The sequence below is a fragment of the Corapipo altera genome, unplaced genomic scaffold (genome assembly GCF_003945725.1).
Source record: "Corapipo altera isolate COAL_440 unplaced genomic scaffold, ASM394572v1 2b, whole genome shotgun sequence".
Taxonomy (NCBI): domain Eukaryota; kingdom Metazoa; phylum Chordata; class Aves; order Passeriformes; family Pipridae; genus Corapipo; species Corapipo altera.
Window position 1 is genome coordinate 16,096,092 of NW_020884874.1, and position 21,320 is coordinate 16,117,411.

Here is a 21,320-nt window from a genome sequence, read left to right on the forward strand (position 1 = left end):
CTGGCATCAGCACGCTCTCCTGCTCCCATTCCCATGACAGCTCCTGTCACCACAAACACATGGGACTGTCCGAATACCTAGGGTTTTACAAAGAGGTGTGCCATGAGGAAAACCACTTGCAAAGGCCAAGCAAAGGGCAGCAGTCCTTTATGTATATAAGTCCCAGCGACTGTCTGCCTCTTGATTCTGTCCCTCTCTCATCTGTGTTTCAACACCGCCAGTGATTGCTCACACTGCTGCTGCAGCCTGTGCTGCCTGGAAATGTTTCGAGTGACTGAATGTATTGCTTAGAAGAAGAAAATGGCCTTTGAAATGTTTCTCAAAAAGAGACAATTAAAGAAAAGTAACCCACAAGCCTTCTGAACTGGCTATCCGGCTTGAAAGCAGCTACCAGTCAGCCCTACACAGAGCAGTGGCCAACTGCCAGGAATGAGTGGAGCCATCTGGTCCTGCTGCCCTCCGTCCCTGTTGCCCTCAGGGGTTGTTTAACAGGGATGTGTTTGCTACACCAGCACCATTGCCTTAGCAACACAACCAAAGTGTTTGTCAACATGTGAGCAACATGAATGATGGCGCCTTGTCCAAAGAGGTCTGGATTGCATGTGTGGTTCTTCTTCACAAAAGGCAGTTTCACCACTTGCCTCACAAAGACCCTGAGCGGGAAACTGGGAGCTGGGACAGAAACTTTCCTGGGAGTCAAAAGCAATTTTTCTTCTAATTGCACAGGAACTGCTATGGCCATTTGGAATCAGTGACGTCTAAACTAGTAAATAGTACCACTCTAAAACCGATGAGAAATATCTACAATTTTAAGAAGTGTCTGCTATTTTTAAGTAATAACAGATCTTCCCCTGAAGTGCTGGAAGCCTGTTATACCCTGTCACCAGACTGTATCAGCCTTCTGAGGGGCTTTCTATTTCCTTAAACCTTTACTGAATTAGGTCTGAGGAAGCAGCTTATATCTACCTATTGTCTTGCTGTCACTAGCTTTAAATGGAAATCTATTCACTGAAATTCCTTTTTTCATCAGCCATTTTTTCCCACATCGGATCAGATGTCAATACTGTCTTTAATGGGAAGGAGCAGGGTCATGCCTGAACAATGTTTTGTTCTTCTAATGAACAACACGGGTTTTCGCAGCTTACTTTTCACCTCCTCATGTTCCCACCAAAAAAAAAATAATTAAATTCGTTAGTGCTATCCCTTATGAGGCTTTCTTCTTCTTCTCTCCTTTTCCTGCTCTAGCTCATGTCAAAGTGCATGTTTTCTCATGACCAATTCCTCTTATTTGATTGATGCACATCTCTGTCAATTAACAGTGCAGTGCAGTTTCTCTCCATAAAAGAGATTTCTTCCAAGGCAGAGAGCATGCCCTCCCCCCTCCAGTTGTAGTTGTAAGTAAGGTTAGCATGTTAACTTCAGGTTATTCCTTTGGGTGACATAGGGTGGGGAAGCCAAGGTGCTACTCATAAGTGTCTTTCATGAAGGCTGATATATGTACAGTGGAGAGTGTCTAAAGTGCCACACAGGGATTCTGAAATTCCCCTATGGGATAGAAAATATAGTCATTGTGATGCTCAGATTTTTGTGTACATAAGGACAGGACCAAGTTATTGTGACCTAACCCCAGAGACAGTTTAATATCTTCTGTGAGGATGCATGAGCCATCAGCATTGCCCATGTAGTATGTAGCTGGATCACTCATCTGCAGAGCCTTCTCCCCACCACCTTTCAAAGTCATACAGTCCTGTGGCTCTCACTGAAGTCAGTGAGAGCCAGGATTTATTTGTATAAACACCTCCTTTTGTGCAAAGAACCCAAAGTCTCTGTGAGTCCTCCAAACACTCCTCCAGAAGTTTCTAGTGTCCCTGCAATTTGTACTGTAACATCCCTACAGTGGAGCAGAGGGCTGAACTGAATGCAAAGTGAGAGAGACCAGGAGAAAAGACTGTCAGTAGTATTTCTTGGTAGTCATCAGAGTGCAACATGAGAAGTTCCCCATACTGTCTGCACTAACATCTGTATACAAGAAACAGAAAGACTTGTAGCCGCAGAGGGAGGCGTGTTTTATGTGGTATACTTCTGTTTGGAGTATTCTGTTCTGGATGACTTCAGTGCATTTTCACAAGTAAACCATGTTCTTGTGTTTGTATTAAAATGTTAATACATCTTTTTAAGTTTTAGGCCACAGTTTTAAAGATACATGAGAAAGACCTTGCCCTCTGCAGATGTGTATCGATCTACAAAAATGTAATATGACTTGCCGCACCAGTAGGGCTGGTCTAGGTTCTTTGATGCTGAAACAAGAAGAGTAACATAAAGTGTCTTGATGGGTCCAGTTTATTTAGGCTGAAAAAATAAAGTGTTGTCAAGGCATGGATAGACAGTACAGTTTCAAAAATGTTTTACCCTTCATATAAGTGGGCAATCTAGAAGACATAAAACAACTGAAAATTTTCCATCATTATCTTTTAATTGAAAAATAGAATTAAGGGTACATAATTACATCTAGAAAGGATATTACCCTAAAAATGTAACATTTTGTAAAACAAAAACTACAAACCTTGTTATGGTTGAGACAAAACTATTTGCAAGTCAGTAATTAAATACCTGTAGGATGAAAGTTACTATTTCAGAGAAAGAATATTTTATTTAATTTTTAAAGCTTTAAAAATTGGGGAATGTACTGCAAAGTTGCCACTAGATTTTATTAGATCTTGTATAAAATTCTAGACTATAGAAGGAGGTGAAAATAATGAAAATGACATAATGTTCTATTGTCTACCTTGCTTTTAGTGATATTTGTCAGTGGTGTCTACAAATGATGTACATCTGCATTTCATGCTTTGTACCAATGTTTTTCCATAGACAAAGTGCAGCTACAAATCATACTTTTGGACTAGTTGACGTATGCTTTAGGAGCTTTGCTTCTGTGAGTTAAGTATTGTAAGAAGAAAACCAGATGATTAAAGGTTAATATAAAATTTTCTTCTGTGTGCAGAGGATGACTAGAGCTGACACTAGGCATGATTCACCCACAGGAAAGATAAAGAAGCACCTTGCACACTTCCTCAAGGGAAAGACAAGAAGAAGTAAAGCTTCACTAGGAACCAAAATGCTGCTAGGGAGATATGAGTCAAACCAAGAATGAGATATTCTCACTATGTGCTCAAGAAATCAGTTTATTACAAGTACTCATGAACAACAGCTGCATATCCTTCTTCAATCAGAGAAATACCTCTCTGGTATCTCCATACCCTACTTTTCTACCAGGACTTTCAGCTTCTCTGTGTACTATTTTTTTCTGAATGAAACTATTTGGTCAGTAAAAGGTTTCATCACTGTGACATCAATTCCACTCTCTGTACCTCAAATTTGAATTTCTGAAACTACAAATCTATGATTACTCTTTGACAAAAAACCAAACAAAAATATTCTTTATCTGAACTTCTGCCTTTTTTTTTGAAATGTTACCAGGATCGATCTCTGTAACAATCCTTGGCTATGTCATAATTATTTCCTGCATCAGCTACTGTAATTCTCATTTTAATGGCCTCCAGAAGTCATATTTACTAGACTTTAAAATGCCCAGAAAACTGCAGTCAGACCACACATTATGTGCTAAGGTGCTTCATTTCTTTTCTCTTCACTCTACTGGCTTGCTATCCTTCTGCCCACAGAATTCAAATCAAATGCTAATACCTTTAAATCACTTTTGACTCACTTTGTATTCAGCCCTTGGCCTAAATATAATTCAGTTTCCCTATCCCAAATTTTGTCTTTGTTATAATTCACACAGATCAATTTCCATGAAATACCTACAAGCTAAATTTAGGAAGGTGAAACTTTTCTAGAGCTTTCGGTGAACTTTCCCAGCTGAAGAAGGACAAAATGGTGCTTGGCTTTTGAAAAAAGATTACCATTTTCAAAAGGAGGCTACCAAAATAATCTACCTTTTTCAATTTTTCCTGCATTTTCTGTAAGTCCCAGGAGTAGAAAAAAATCAGATAAACATATCAGTGTGAACTCAAGCACTTCTATGCCTATTTCTTTCCCTTCCTGTTACTGGGTCCTTACCTTGTAGAGGCATAGGAATTAACTCTTTATTTCCATCTTCCTTTTTTTTTAACACTCCCAAGCTTCTTAGACATCAGTATGCCTAGTTCAGGGTTGTCCTCAAAAAATGCTGTTCACCTTTCTTGCTTCCAGGACAAAGTCCTGTCTTAGCAACATTGTATTTCTGTTTTTCCAAGTGGTAGGAAAAATACGTTGCATACAGTAAAATCTGTCTTTCATTTTTCTATATGCTCTCTTAACTCTCTTATTTGTACCCTACCTTCTGCTTTCTCATACAATAATTACCATCTCAACTTCTAATCCACGGCATAATGAAGGCTGCTGTAATCAATTAAATCATATTCTTTTTAATTAGTAAGTGTCTATATTCAAGAGATTGATTTCTGGGTCAACCACTTAACAGCGGGTTCTTACATCTCCTAATGTTCCTGAAATCATAGCTCTAAATTTTATTCTTGGTTTCATTGCTCCAGCAGTCCTAAGCACATCAACCATATGTGCCTGGAAAACTTTAAAATTAAACATCAGAAGAGTAGGGGAAAGAAAATTTCCTTTTGCTCTCAAGAAAATGCATTGTTTAATTCAGTCAAATATAAATGGAACGCTCATACTAAGCCGTTAGGATGTGCTTAATTTCTTAAAGATGTTTCTCCGTATGATGAAGTATCATTTGACCCAATAAACCAACTCTAGCCCGAGTTTGTAGATTCACGTAAAATAAACATTGCCCAATGAGCTTCCCACTTCCTTTCCTTTTGGTTTTCTGTATGAATGAATCCTTTTCAGGGGAAATGTTAAAACGATGTTTTCAGATCTCCAGACAATATAGGACCAGACCACAGAATTAAAGTATTTTCTTTGTCTTAAGATAGCTTTCTTCTCTAAGTATGAAAAAACACTTGGATCAGATCAATTGTTCCCTTCAAATTTAAGTAGAAAGAGAAATAAGTAGTTAAGCATACAGTTTACTGGTTTTGTTTTAAGAGACAAACATTTTCATCTGATCACTTTTTATGTTGATGAAGACACATTCTAAAAATTACTGTTTAGCTTACAAGGAAGGTCACAGTGTGCTTGGAGTTTATGTAAAAATGTCAGGTGAACTAATAAAATATTATTTTATGAGTTCTTGTAAAATGTCAGGTCAACTAATAAGCCATCATTTTATGAAGGCAGTGAAAGCACTGTAATTTTTAGAAAAACCTAGAAATGCATACAGCTTAGATTTTACATAGAAAGGAGAAAATCCTCCAAGTGACAAGAAAAAGTTAAAATACACTTCTCACTCCATTTTCCTGGATGGTTCCAGTCAGGGGTAGCTATGATTTTAAACAATAGCATGTATATTTTAATGTACCGGGACTAGACAAACAGCTCTTTCCTAATGATATGAGTGAGTTAAACTGCTTTGCTGCTTCTTTTGCCATGCAGCTCTTGTGTTATTGACCATGGAAATAATGAATGCTCAAATGCACCTGACAGCTTTTTTTTTTTTTGTTAGACAAAGGTCCATCACCAAGGAAAACTGCCAGGCGGTACTGCTTTGGAAAACCAAAGGGGTCCCAAAATTTTAACATTTTTCATTTATAAAAAACCTTGTTTGATATAACTAGCTCTCAAAATATTGGCCTAATTTCTAATATCATCATGCTCATGTTTCAATAATTTTACGCCTAATTTAAGTAGCTAATAAGAAGGCATGTGGGCCCCCAAAATCAAGGTATCTGGACTAAATAGATATTTTGGATATCTAAACACTGAGGTCAACTTTCTAACTAATTTGTCTTACTCTACATGATCAAACTAATGTACCCTCTTGTCTACATCAAACGTGTTTATGTTGCCATCAATTTAAAAATCATATAATGTGAAAATTATCTATAGGACTATAAATTAGATCTCATTACTTATTAATCATGACTAATAGTGTTCACTTTTTTATTAAAAAATAAACTATTGATGTCTGACTTTGGATATGAGGACCTTGGCCACTGCCTTAAAGCCTATCTTTGACTATGGCACTATACAAAACCGCACAGAAAAGATAAGAACCCCGCAGTGACAGGAACTGGGATCACTTTTTTTCTTCTCTCAGTGTTCTATACCTAAGAAAATATGGGGGTCTTCATAAAACAGGAAACTCCAGAACAACAACAAATCTCTGACTTCTGTGCCTTAGCAGACTTCCAAAGGATCAAAATTCACCATGTAGCCAGAATTTGGGTGAATCCAGCCTTTATGCACCTCCTTGCTTCCTTTCCAGGCCTGGGAAGGAGATACCTTTGGCTAGGTGGCACGACCAAACATCTCTCCTCCTCCCATCCTTACTCATGCAAGAAGAAAAGACAACTTGAATGGACAGAAGCATGATGGCCAGAATTACCTTCCCTCAGGAAAGCTTTCTGTCATCTGCCTCTCTGCCCATGCCTATTTTTTTCTTCCTCTGGTGACAGAAAGAAAGGAAATAAACCAAAAGAAAGGGTTCCTCTTGGCCATCTTAGAGCTGTCTGAGATCTGAATTGAGAGTAAGTCACCTCAGTTCCTCAGGAAAACATGATGAAAACTGGCAACACTCTTCAGGGGGTTCCAGCAAAAGCTTCCATATGAGTAAGAGATGCCTACTCCAGACTTTTGCCAGGGCTGACTAGGTCACATGCTATCAGGTTTCTGTGTTCATGAGGACCAAATGTTGCTTTAAAAGCGTCAGAGGAATGAAGAGCATGCAAAATAAGCCAGTTTAAAGCCTGGGCTTTTGCTGCGCTTTTATAATCTGCCATTTACTGAAAATATCTCCGTGTGTGAGATCTTTCCCCCTAAGAACATATGTCCTTTCTGCTTGTTCAGACTCTGATCCTAATCTCAATTATTTGATGTCATAATCTGCAGTATGGGAATGCAGAGAAATGCCTTCAAAAAAATCCCAGTGCTAATTGAGAGAAGGTGCCTTCTGGGGGTTTTCTACGTGTAATAGTTTCAGGAATGATTGAAAGAAAGCATATTAATCAATTTTGCAGATGATTTGCAGTGGGAAAAGAACATAAACCACTTAAAGGCTGGGAATAATATAGAACACAGTTTTCATAAAACAAAGGAAGAATCTAACATCACTTGGAGCACACTGGTCATTCAGATCACTTCCCATAGCTATTCAACAAACATTTCTGAAAACATTTTGAAAACCAGTATAGATGCAAGAATGAATCAATGACAAAGAAAGAAGTATACTCATGCCTTAGTCTTTGGAAGAAAGAGAGGTGTTTTCAGTATCCAATGTTATTCTCCTAAAATCCGGAAAAGACAATACAAAATTTGTGTTGTTATACTGTGTTGCTATTCTGGCAAACAGGGTGAGACAACAGGAATCTTGTATCCTGTTCAAACATATTGTATTGTAAGTGCCATTTTCTTTATGCTGATAGTAACAATGAACATCTGTAGTGTGCCTTTTAATTTCAACCCCCATAGCAAGATTTACAGTCTTCACTCTCAGAGAAGATGACTTTTTCTAATGAACTGAAAACAATTCTTCCTTATATTCACTAGCAATTCCAGCTACATATACAAGTCTCTTTCATGGAATTGTGCTAATTCTGTGTGACTGCATAAATGCATTTGCCATATATATGTTGCAAAGGTCAGTAATTTGAAGCTTTCAGCAAATTACATCAAATATCATACATTTGTAACAACATGCAAATGTTAAATACACTTGCTAATTTTGTCTGTAATCCATGAATTACTTTAGATTCTATTAGTAACATCTTGTCAAGATGCATAGAGCTGGAAGAGTCTAGGCTTAAATAAGAGCAGCACAATTGGTAAAATATGCTTTAAGAAACCATTTCAGACCTCCAGACAAATCTACCTGAATGTTTTCCCATTACCTTTTATTTACAAAATGTGTAATCCTTAACATAATTTTTTTCTAAGTTTTTAATATACCATTATCTTCTTTTTTTTTTCTGATAGCTCACATTTCAGAAATTCATAAAGAATGGCCTCTGTGATTTGACTGTAGAAAACAGAAAATGTACATTATATCGTATGGTCTTTTGATTAGTGTTCTACTGTAATCTGATGGGATAAACATAAGAATGAGACTCAAGTGGCCTCATCCTATTACAGGATCTCTAGACAAGCCATTTCATATTTTTAATTTGTAAAAAGGGAATCTGTTTGTCTCAAACAGATATTGTATGGGAGTTAATTGGTAATATCTGTACACTGCTTTGAACATCTAAAGAACAGTATGTGAATGATATGTGCTGTTTTCTCCTTCATTTGTTAGTCTAGGTCTTACACTGTTTGTTTGTCTCTTCTCTAAACTTTCCTACAGTAATTTTATATTTCTGATATTGATAAATCCAAAGTTTGTTTTTTGCTCCAGTCTTATTTAACCTAGGAAAATTCTTCTCTGAGACCATGTTGCTTTTTCTTTTATATTCCTTGTGTTATGCTGACTGCTCTTTGTTAATTTTGTATTTCTTTACAGTATTAAAAGTCAGGTGAAATCTTTGCATTATCATACTTAATCCCTTTTCTCCAGATTTCTTCTATTGTTTCTGAATCATTTATTCTTATTTCTTTTCTGATTGTTCATATAGAAGAATTTTCTGAACATACTGTACGTGGACCCATTTAAAAAAATCAGGTCAATTCTAGCTTATTCATTTACAAGACTGAGAGACTTTTGTATTCCTATTATGTAAGATGATTTTCTTATAACTTAATTATGATAAACAAGAAGGATCAGGCCAAATGAAGAAAGATGGAATGTTTTGGTTTCTAATGAATTTCACACAGACATAGCAGTTTCTCTGCTGCTGGCTTAAAACAAGGAGCACACAAGTGGTATGAACAACACTGTCAGCAGCAACCTCATTTGCTTAACCTCAGTGCATCAAAAAAAGAGAGACTAAGTTTTTTGGAATGCAAATATTATTGTGAAATGGAGAAAAAAGAGTAAAGGAAAAAATACAGGTTACACATGGCTGCTTTTAATGGAAATAGTATGATGTCGTTTCTCCCTTTCTTCATGGTTTGAAGTCAGAGATCCCCAGAGAAAAAAAATTCTGAAGTTGTAATGAAAAGGGATCATTTCAGAACACATAACAGGCAGTTCCCTCTTCTTTTATGTTCTAGGGAGAGAGAATGTTTCCATTGTATGTGGCTTTTTGATATATGACTTTGAAAAGAATACTCAATCCTTCCATGAAAAGGTTGAATATTCTTCTTTGCTTAGTTCTCATTCCTGAATTACATTGAAATCCCATTCCCTGGTTATTCATAACTTGCTAAAATTTCCCTGTGAGGCTTAAAATTGTAGCACTCTAGTCTTGTGAAGACATTTGAAAAAGAATTACCAAGCTAAAACAAATAATGCAGTACAGAATAAACAAAATATGAGACATAGCAGAGGGAGAATCAACCCCATACTTCCCTTTTTCTTTCCCTCATGGTGACTACAGAAAAATTTATGCTAGTAAAAGGTTTTGCTTACATTAAATTGTGAGGCCATTTGTTGGTGCAATGAATTTCAAGCTCAAAAAGCACTGGGGGGCTGAATTTGAGACATTCACACTATGCAATAATTGCTCCATTTAACAATTAAATCTTAAGCAGTTCTGTTACTGGATCACTCTTTTGAAGCCTGGCTTGAAAACCAGTTGAATAGTTTTATAACAGTATATAAAAGAAAACCGGAGCTTCAACAAATCCATGTTGAAGATCATTCACTGTCAGTCTTCCTGAGCTGCCAGTGCAGTGTAGTGGTTCACAGTGTGAAGAATTTCTAAGAACAATTGGACTAAAAATAGATCTCAAACAACAAAATGTGAGGCAAGCAGGAGAATATGTTTATGGAAGTAGGGCAATATTACAGAATCACAGAATCAACCAAGTTGGAAAAGACCTCTGAGATCATTGAGTCCAACCCATGACCCAACACCACCCTGTCAACTAGACTATAGCACTAAGTGCCACATCCAGTCTCCTAAATACCTCCAGGGACGGTGACTCCAGCACCTCCCTGGGCAGCCCATTCCAAAGTCTGATCACTCTCTCTGTAAAGAATTTCTTTCTAATGTCTAACCTAAACCTCCCCTGGCACAGCTTAAGACTGTACCTTCTTGTCCTACTGCTGGTTACCTGGGAGAAGAGACCGACTTCCACCTCGCTCCAATCTTCTTTCAGGCAGTTGTAGAGAGTGATGAGGGTCTCTCCTGAGCCTCCCCTTCTCCAGGTTGAACAGCCCCATCTCCCTCAGCTGCTCCTCATATGGCCTGTGCTTGAGTCCCTTTACCAGCCTTGTTGCCCTTCACTGGACACTCTCCAGCACCTCAGTGTCCTTCCTAAACTGAGGGGCCCAGAACTGGACACAGTACTCATGGTGTGGCCTAACTGGTGCCAAGTACAGGGGCAGAATCACTGCCCTGGTCCTGCTGGCCACACTGTTCCTAATACAGGCCAGGATGACATTGACCTTCTTGACCACCTTGGGCATGTTCACCTGGTTCATGTTCAGCTTCCCGTTGATTAGAATCCCCAGGTCCCTTTCTGCCTTGTCACTCTCCAGACTCTGTGCCCAGCCTGTAGTGCTGCATGGGGTTGTTGTGGCCAAAGTGCAGGACCCAGCACTTGGCCTTCTTAAACATCATACCATTGGAGTCAGCCCATTTATCCAGCCTATCCATGTATGGTAAGATCTACAAATATCAGCCAAAATTTTGAATCCTCTTTTAATTAGAAACCTTAGAAATAATTTCACATGTTAAAACTTGAAGTAAAGAGTTAGACATGGTACTCCTGCACAACTTCCAGCTGCCTGATTAGATGTTTGCTTTACAAGTGTTAAGTTCTACTAATCTGAGGAGTGTTCTGTTCACCTTGCTTGACATTAGACTAAACAAAATTTTATTCACCTAAATAGATACCCTCATATCCTTTGTAGAAAGGGTTCACCAGTTGTTTATGTGCCTTTTTCCAGATACGATGACTGTCCCTGGGAATTTTTCTTTCTGTTTACCTGCAAAGGAAGTTTGGTGATCAGTCCAGACTTAGCTATTATTTCTGTGTTAATTCATGGAAAAATCGTATCCCATTAGATCTCAGACTGGGACTTTGAATACTGCTTACAAAGCGTTCTCAAGAAATATCTAAAGAGTACGGACCTCACAAAAAAATCTGGGTATAGCTTGAACTTAATATTTCATGGCAGAGATATGTATTTCATTCACAAACGTCAGGGAGCACAGGGAGTCACTGCTGAGAAAAGTTCTAGTCCACAGGCTAGATGATTTTTATGAATACACATCTCTTTTAATGGACTTTAGTAGTTTTATGAGATTTAACTTGTCTTTTAAATCAAGTATGTATGATTTAAAGTTTTAGTTGACATGCCCAGGCAACTTACATCTGCATTAATTATTTCGGGATTTTCCAGCAGCGTTTTGTGGTATCCATTTTCCATTTCTGTAGTAAAGACAGTGACTTTTACTAAGTGAAGCACCATAGGTTTAACTCACTCAGTAGGACTTCATTCTTGGTGACCTCCTAACTTTTTAATGTGTGTGTATCAAAAAATAATAATCTCATAGTAAATAGTTTTGTAAATTCCTTTTTAGAAACACAACCCTCTCCTCTCCCACACACCCTGCAAGACCTACTGTAATTACTCTTTTGATGCAGGATTCAGCTGACCTAACACGAGACATAAAATGTTAGCACCTTGCCTAAGTTAATTGTCTATACAACTTCTAGAGGCACAGGTAACCCCATCTTAAAGTAGATGTTTTAGATAAGTGCACTGAATTATTTCCCTCAGGTGCAGATATCCCTCCCTCCAAAGGAGCAGAGCTGACCAATGTGGACAAGACACCTAATCTGAAGAGAGATCAAATGAGTCTCAACACAATGAAGTCCATATTTTGTAGGGTCTTGGCACAGAATCTATTTCATAGAGGTTTCATGGTAGATGGTAACTAACTTTAGACTTTTTTGAGAAGAGACTTTTCTACTAGAAAGACAGTCTTCCACAGAAGATAGATGATCTTTTCCTCTTTCTCTTCATTTCATTTCCATCACATAAACCCCTTTTAACGTGTTCTACTGGTTTCCAAATTGTCCAGAAAAATTGAGGAAGGGTGGTATAGACAAGGGTAGTCTGAACAGGAAGAATAGCTCAGGGAGAAGAGTCTGGGATTCAGATGGGGCTTACATGCTGTTGTGCAGTGAGTCTGGGATTCAGATGGGGCTCACATGCTGTTGTGCAGTGAGGACAACAGTGAGATGAGGGCATTTCACAGCAGAGACTGAGAATGTCTGGGCCAGAAGAATGACCCTGAGTGATGGGGAGTGACAAGACCATAGTGGGAACAACTTGGCTTATCAGCTTAGAGGGAAAAAGTAGGGCTTGTGTAGGACTACCCGTTTCCCTATATCACTTTGTACTCCAGCCACAAATACTTAAAACTCATCATTATTATATGTTTAACTCATCCCCAGACAGTAAAATGGGTGGTGGCAAGACTCCATTTAGGCTCATGTACTTCAGATCTAGATTTGTACTTTACATGATATATTTTCTGAATGGTTTCTACAACCGGTTCATTTTGGTCACTGTGGTTTGGGGATAGACTTGACCAAATTCAAATCTGTGTCACAGCCATTTTAAACACAGTTAGTCAGAGATTATAGCATTTTCAAATGGCCCATACTCATGACTAAAATCCAAAGGGCATGTACATGAAAATCTGCAGCAATCAAGTGTTTAAGCAGCATTCAACAAATCAGCTTGCAATTGGGTAATGAAAATTTGAATCAGCATGCTCTGGTAACCAATAACCATACACTGAATACCAGCTGAATTTTAAACTGAAAATGCAAAGCAGAAAAGCATAACAACTCGATTACCGACTTCCTTTCTGTAAAGAAAATATTGTTTTAAGTGAGCTGTTCTAATGATCAAGTATACCACAGGAATGTGTCAGCAATTACAGCACTCAACACAGCACGCTTCTTTCAACTTCTCTTTATCTAGCATCTCCTAAACACTGAGGTGAGATACGTCTTTTGGCCCCAGACTATATGCACAAAATAATGGTGGAAGCCCACTTTAAATAATTATTCAAAGGAATGCATATACTCAGTGTGTAATCTCCCATCTCAAGCAATATTAGGCTCAAGTAAGGATGATGAAATAAGGGACAGTGTGACCGGTTGAGGAAGATGCAGAAAGAACTGAGATGCATCATACTTTTTGAGCTAAGACTTGAAGCTTGTGACTAGGTAACAGGAATCTGTTCTGAATGTACCTGCCCCATAGGCAAGATTGATATCTGCTTCCCTAAGCATGAGGGTTTGAGCCAGGGGTCTGATTATTCCACATGTGGTCAGAGATAGAACAGAGCTGCAGGAAGAGACGAGGAGGAGCAAGATAAGTACAGCTTCCAGGGGATGCTAGAAGTGAAGGCAGAAATAGTCAGTGTTGTCTCAGCAGAAACTGCCTTGCTCTTCAGCACCATCTTACATCCTGTTTTTCCATGGCTCTGACAGTGGCAAAGTCTTGCTGCCTTGTTGCAAGCAAGATTTGTAGCAACTGTTTTGAAGTGTATAGTGAAGTTGGGCTAAGCAGGATGATTTGAAGAGAGCAGAAATGAAAAAGGAAGAGATAATTTCTTAGGAACAAAATACTCAGGGGCACCTTGTTAGCACGTTGCCTGATAAATGGTGCAACTTAGTGCCAGGCTGAATCCCGAGCACCTGCACATGCAGGTACTTCACCTTTGTAAGCCCAGTTGGAGTGCTAGAGAACATCATTGTTCTAAGTTCAGTGACTGCAGCTTCAGCAGTTGCAGAGCAGAAATTACCTTCTATAGCAATTATTTGGTGGGTTTATGACAAGTTGAATTGGAAATTTGGAATGAATCACTTGCAACCTAATTAGGATTGGAAGCCAGTTTCAGTTAGGGGTTGTGTGTCATCTACTGTATCTATTATGTAATTGCTTAGGAATTTCCATAGTACATCTGTCTTCATAATTTACTGGATAGCCTAGTAGTCCACTGACCATACTTATGAATTTTTTTAATATAACACAACTTTGTTGAAAGGTTGCCCAGCTATCAAAAGACCGAGACACTTTAAAATGATAGTTGGGATACTTGAACAGCACTAACTTCAGGTTCTGAGTCAACCAAATAATTTTTTTCCTAAAGGTGGGGATACAAAAGAAAATACTTGAACTCCACCTAAGGCAACAAGAAAATCCTGTGCAAATGCTGTTATATAAAGGACATTGCTACTACTTGCATCTCATATTTCATGCCTTTATGAAACCTAACAGTGTGCATGATTCTTGACACGAGAGGATTTTAACACCTCTCGCTTGCAGGCGAGAGAACAACAAATGGCAGGAGTAGATATGCCATTGTAGCAACTGTGAACTGTGGGTATTTCAGATTTTTACCACAATATTGCTGGAGTGCTGGAAATTGTTCCAAATTACATTGCTAGCTCAGGAAGGAAAGAAAGAAGAAAAGAAGGAAGGAAAGAAGAAAAGAAAGAAAGAAAGAAGGAAGGAAAGGAGGAAAGAAAGAAGGAAAGAAGGAAAGAAAGAAGGAAAGAAGGAAGGAAAGGAGGAAAGAAAGAAAGAGAGAGAGAAAGAAAAAGAGAGAGAAAGAAAGAAAGAGAAAAAGGAGGGAAGAGAGAGAAAGAAAGAAAGAGAGACAGAAAGAAAGAAAAAAGAAAGAAAAAAAAGAAAGAAAGAAAGAAAAAGAAAGAAGCCTCAGAACTGTTCTTTCACTTTTCAAATGATCTTTCAAAAGGTATCAAGATGTATTGAACCCTAAGGCAACAGCCTAAAAGTTCATCTAAGTTGTATGTGGAGAAAAGAGGAATAGTACGACAGGTTTCAACCGTGATTTCCAATAATATGAATGGAAACTCATTCTGGCAGACTTCCATCTACTTAATGAAAAACTTGTTGAAGAGGAAAAAAAACTCTTAAAAGAGACTGACAGAAGATTAGCAAGAACTAGCATGAACATGATTACAGCACTTGTATATCTGTCATTGAACACCATCTCATTAGTAACAAATATTTTGTTTCCAGTTTTTTTAATTGCATTATTCCCATTTTTAGCTTACAAAGCTATTTATGATTATCTGCCAGTTTCTTGTAGATGTCACAGCACATAAAAATCTTGGACATAGACCTGAAACCTTCCAGTAGTATTCAAGGAAAGCATCTTTGCGTGGTGGTTTAACAGAAAATATTAAGATAGCAATGGGAAAAGCAGACCTAAACGGACACCAATAAGCACTTCTCAGGTCCTTGTAACTCTATCAGTGTTTGCCTCTAGCCCAGCATCTCACTTTTGAACATTCCTTGATTACAGAGAAAGAATGCAAGGAAATCAGCTATTTGATTATCTCCTCTTTTGTATCATTCCTTGTCCATCTCAGGCCTCTGCTTAAAAAGGCAAATAGCAACACTATATCCTCAAAGGCATAGAAATAAGAGCTGAAAAGCCATCTCTTACATCACTTAACATAGACCCTGCCAAGAAGAATTGCTCCCTACAGTACATTCATAAGTGTTTCCTACCATCCAGCTCTAAATGACTGAAGCGATCGGGCTTCCGTTGTGTCCCTGGGGAGGTTTCACCACAGCCTATTCAAGCATGCTGTTTGGAGAGCAAGAGACAGTGATTTCATTGTGTATCGCATCTCAGGGTTTCTACAGAGAGGTTGGCTCTGTGCTGCACCTGGAGCAACCTGAAACATTCTGATGATGCAGTGGTGAAATTTCCTGTTCACTTGTCATCATGAACCTGATGGGTAACACCACCGTGAGCCAAAGTGCAAGTGAGCCAAATTCCTAGTCAGCTCAGCTTGAATTAGATTTCATGCTAGGATATGACCCTCAAGTGAAAATGTCTTGCAACTCTACTTGGCTTCAATTCATATCCCTTGGAAGTCCATGGACAAGGGAGAAAGCTCTTTTAGTAAGCTCTTTGGGACAGTGACGTGTGTGTGTGCTGATTATCATCAATAAATAACAGTAATAATAATAACAAAAGTTGTCAGAAACCAATCTGTGCAGTTCTTCCAATAAATTAACATGATATATGTCTGAGGCCAGGGCCAGGAAATGGCCCTGATTACTCCCTGATTAGTGGAATTAGTGGGGTATTAGTTGTTTTCAATGGATTAATGAGCTATACATTGTGAAACAAGGCCTAATTTTGATCTAACTCTTCTCATCTGCTAGCATAACTCAGCTGACTCCTGTGGGGCTCTTCTAACATCAGTGTAGTGGAGCAACAGTACCTTTATTTGTAAGCCATGTTTGGTAGCATATACAGTGCCTGTAGCATTCCTTTCTGAGAAACACTATACATGTAAGTGGTGTGCTGGCACCAGAAATTACCACAGTGGTATAAAATATTTGAAACCACTAACTGGCTCAACTTTCTTCCTTGAGATTAATTACCATCTGAAAAAGTTCTATTTGTAATTTACGTAAGCTGCTACTCTTCCCAAACAGATAAAAAGAATCTTAGCTTAATAACATATTTTGTTAATATATTGGGGGGTTTTTGAGAAGTATCTTTGAGGATCTGGCTCAGTGAGAACATCTTACTGAGAGGTTATTTGCTTGTCCTTCTTCTGGGTACAAAACCAACCTCCCTGAACTTCTGATAATGGTTTCTAAAACATTTCTATAGTTCCAAGGGCAAAATGCTTAACATTTTAGGTACTCCTTCCTAGTGATGATGAAACACCAGCTGCAGTCTTCTGAAGTATATACTTTTCAGAAGTATATATTTTCAGAAGAGCTGAGCATTGGCAGAATTCTGCTTCCTGTGATGTAAATGAAGATTTCCTGCAAACTTCAACAGTAGCAGATAGAGTAAATGCGGAGCACAAAGTCTCACCCTCAGTGACTTGTTCCTACTGCAGCTAACTTTCAGGAAAACCAACATAATACAGCAAGTGTATAGGCTGTTTTCAAACTACTTTGCTCCTTTCATTTGTACATAGGATCTATAAATAAATTCAGGCGTTTTTGTTTCAATAAGCTCTATTCATAATGACACTATCCTTAAATAGCAGGAATTCACTATAGTAATATAATGAATTCTTTTCTGTGTGTTGTTTGCAAGTTGATTAAGTGCAATCACAGTGGCTTAGTTCAGAATTCTTTCTTTATGGAATACATTTAAAAATAAAACAAAACACAGTCACCCGTGAAGGACTTCATAAAATGTCCAGGCTGTGAAAGGCAGTCAGCAATCTGTGCAAGTCACGTTCAAAACCTTTGTTTGACAAACTTTCCCAGAAGATTGGCAAAATGTTAAATAGCAACTGTACATGGAATTAGAAAACGAACAAAATCAGTTGACCTGAGAAAGATCTGAACTTGCAGTTCTTCCCACAGCTAGCTGTATCATACAATTTTTTTTCAGAAACATTATGTTTGATAAAATCTCCCAGGCTCTGAATATTTACTGCTCAGTCATTTGTTGTCCTTTTTAATAAACAGGTCAGGGGAGGTATTTGTGAGCATGGCATATTTTTTTCCAAAATCATCAGGCAGCCAATATTTTTCAGCACAATAGCCTACTTGTCTTGGGCAACTTTTTCATTCTGAACAAGGGCATGAATGTTTCAAGATTAGAAAGACAAATGACTTATTTATGTTTATACCTGTTTTCACTGTACCATTTCTTTAAATACTCTTTCATTCCATTCATCTATCCTTACCTTCACTAGCTGTTGTAGATAGTCTGACTTCTGCATGAATTATTATAGTTTTATCACATAATATCAGACTCTGCGGGACCCACTACAATAAGACAACCTTAATGAACAGTTGTATGCTCACATCTCTTTGCAGGGTAATGCAGTCTGTCACCTATAGATACCTATATGACCCAGTGATCCACTGGAATGCAGCAGTGCCTGTGACATGCTGGTGGAGATGATAACACAAGAACAGGAAACATGGATGTGGCAGAAGACTGCAAACACTACTGGGTGTATTGGCTAATGTTGTGCAGGGATGTGATGTCAAAGCTAAGCGTTTAGGTATTCTTAATTACTTCCTCCTGGAACAAGGACTCAGGGAATTTTAGATAGAATGGTCAACTCTTTACTTTGCCCTGAGCAACATTGGACTTGATTCACAAATACTGTTATGGAACAGGCACTCCATAACAGGGACTAAAACTGGCTCAGATCCAACACTCCAGTAGAACCAATAAAACCACCCAATATCTATACCATTGTGCCTAAATTCAAAAGACAATCATGTAAAAATGTGTAAAAACATGTAGGGTTACATAAAAAAGGAAACTTCAAGTTTTTAAAGAGTAAAGTCTTTGCAGATGGCATGCAAATAATTTAGAGATAATTGTCATGGTTTTGGGTGGTATAGAGTTAATTTTCTTCCTGATAACTAGTACAGTGCTGTGTTTTGGTTTTAGGATGAAAATAATGTTGATAACACACTGATGTTTTAGTTGTTGCTGAGCAGTGCTTACACAGAGTCAAGGACTTTTCAGGTTCTCATACTGCCCTGCCAGCACAGAGGCTGAGGTTGCACAAGAAGTTGGGAGGGGACACAGCCAGGACAGCTGACCCCAATTAACCAAAGGGATATTCCCTACCATCTGTCATCATGCTCAGTATATAGAGTTTGGGGGAGCTGACTGGGGAGTGGCTGTTGCTACTCAGGGACTGGCTGGGTGTCAGTCGGCTGGCAGTGAGCAATTGTGCTGTGCATAACTTGTTTTGTACATTTTTTATCATTATTATTATTTTCCATTTCCCCTTTGTCTTATTAAACTGTTTTTATCTCAACCTAGGGGTTTTACCTTTTTTTCCAATTCTGTCCCGCATCCCACTGGGGGGAGTGAACAAATAGCTATGTGGTGCTTTGTTGCCTGCTGGGTTAAACCACAGCAATAGTGTATCAGAGGCACAGAGCAAATACATATCATGTCTTAAAAAAGATCATTAAAAGACCAGAAGAAAGCAATGGAAGGCAACAAATTGAAGAAAATCTCAGTGTGCTACGGTTGTGTCCAATTCAGGAAAATAACAAAGATCATGAGCTCTGGAAGGTTAAAAGGAGAATCTGTAGTGCAAGAGACTAATTATTTAGTCATAAAGGGCCAAACAATATCTGCTTTAAGAAGAGAGGTGCAAAATTACATTTCCACTACAGCAGCTTGGGAATGTTTCTACACTAGGATCCTTCTTTGCACAGGATGTAGCAGATTATTTGCTTCAAACTGGTGTTAAAATTATGTGAAATTGCAGGAATACCTTGTCATAATAACTAGTAGGTGGAATTCAACACAGATAAATGCAAACTCTACCCCTTAGACCTGTTAGGATAGGTTCTGAGTTACTGTTACCACCAAGGAATAAATTATTTGTCTTGTAATAAATAGATGTATGAAACCATCATCTCAGTGCTCAGTACTGTTCTACTGAGACCTTTTTTCTGTGTTTTGATCTTTTTATCTCAGAAAAGACACACAGGCAGTGCAGGGTGGCTTCAACATAAGACCCAAATAGTCTAGAAGCATTCTTATACCTGGAAAAGGAATGAGTGATGGCCTTCCAACAGACACCATGAAGGACACAGAGCCAGGGAAAATGATTGGAAGGCTGTTCTAGTGCAGAAACTAGAAGGTATCAAGTAAAGGCAGAGCTTCCAAAACAAATAAAAGGAAATAGTGTTTCACATTACACATAGTTGAGTCATGAATTTCCTCAACACAGGAGTCTGTAGGCAATCAAAGTTTATATAGGTTTGAAAACAACTGGACAAAGTTACTGAAGAAAATTCTCTCAAGGATTAGCTCAGTTTTTTAGAGCATGGTGCTAATAACACCAAGGTCATGGTTTTGATCTCCATATGGGTCATTCACTTAACAATTGGACTTGACAATCCTTATGGGTCCCTTTCAACTCAGAGTATTCTGTGATACATCTGTGATTCCATGATTATTAAATGTAATCACTGGAAGCTTGGAGAATATTGTGGGGATGTACCACTCCACACTCATTTGCTCTTATACTTTCCCTACACATCTTCTATTGATGATTGTTGAAGGCTAAATCCTGGGCAAGGCAGACTTTTGATTTGCTTTTATCCTTACTTTCTTATTGCTGTGTGCATAGATCTTCCCCCGTGCCACTGCTGGGACAGCAGTTTGGTTACGACAATTGCTTTTCAAGGCTCTCTCCCCTCAGTGCTCAAACTGAAGAATTTCCTTTGCCTGTTAACTACAGGCTGGAGTCTAAACACAGCTGAGAAGGGTGCTCACCCCTTCTTCCCCCTCTGCACTGCTGCTGTTTGACATGGCACACCTGTGTCATGGAGGAGATTTGGATAATGAATAGTGTAGGGAAGGAGCATCCATTTTTCAGTAGCTTAATACAGAGAGAGACCAAGATTAATGCAACCAGATACAAATGTTGCCTTGGGGATGTAGAAAGCTTATATAGATGGTGATATAATGTTGATATAGTGATCTCTATAGCGTGAGTAGTATTTTACACAACTATTGTTTTATGACTAAAACCAGATTTTCATTAATTCATTTTTTATGTTTAAAAAGCTCCTTGGGGAACACTGTGAAGCAAATAAATGTGCTTTTTCAACCTATTGTGATATCTGAGATTATAAAGCTGTTGTCACTGGATTTTTCTAAATGTGCTTCTTTTTCACTCAGATGGGAAAGAGGTTCAGTTACTGAGCCTCAGTCAGCTTTTCACTGTCATGCCAAAGTGAAAGGCTGGGTGTTAAGCCAAAACATCAGCCCCGTATTAAAATACCTGAACCAAATGTTGGAAGCATTGAGATTCCACTTGCAAGCCTCGGGAATCAGAAGGCGGAGAGCAGAGTCCCTGCACAAGCATCAACCCTTGCTCTCCTGTGCAGAAGGAGGTCAGTTCCTGTCACGTAGACAGACACACACTTGTTCCCTGGGCTAGGGAAAGCACGTGGCAGGAAAGTGATACAAGCTGTGCAATCCATATGGTCAGAGAGGCAAAACACAGAGAAGGGATGGCCCTGAGTAGAGTGACCAGATGTAAGTTTATATTTCCTTTCTAGTCTAAGGGAATTGAGAATTTTTTTGTATGTGTTGCTTTTCTCACAAAGATTATGGATTACAGTGTAAAATTTGCTGTCTTCTATTTCTTTTGCAACCTGCACCTTTCAA

The 21,320-nt window shown here is 38.5% G+C and overlaps 1 long non-coding RNA gene across 1 annotated transcript; it reads right to left on the reverse strand.

The window, feature by feature from the left end:
• Nucleotides 1-9,131: 9,131 nt before the first annotated feature.
• LOC113942970 lies at nt 9,132-17,991 on the reverse strand. The gene is made up of 4 exons (XR_003526134.1): nt 17,845-17,991; nt 11,489-11,547; nt 10,998-11,101; nt 9,132-9,215 (listed from the first exon to the last, which is right to left on the reverse strand). It is a non-coding gene; the product is annotated as an uncharacterized LOC113942970 (long non-coding RNA).
• Between the last annotated feature and the right edge of the window lie 3,329 nt (nt 17,992-21,320).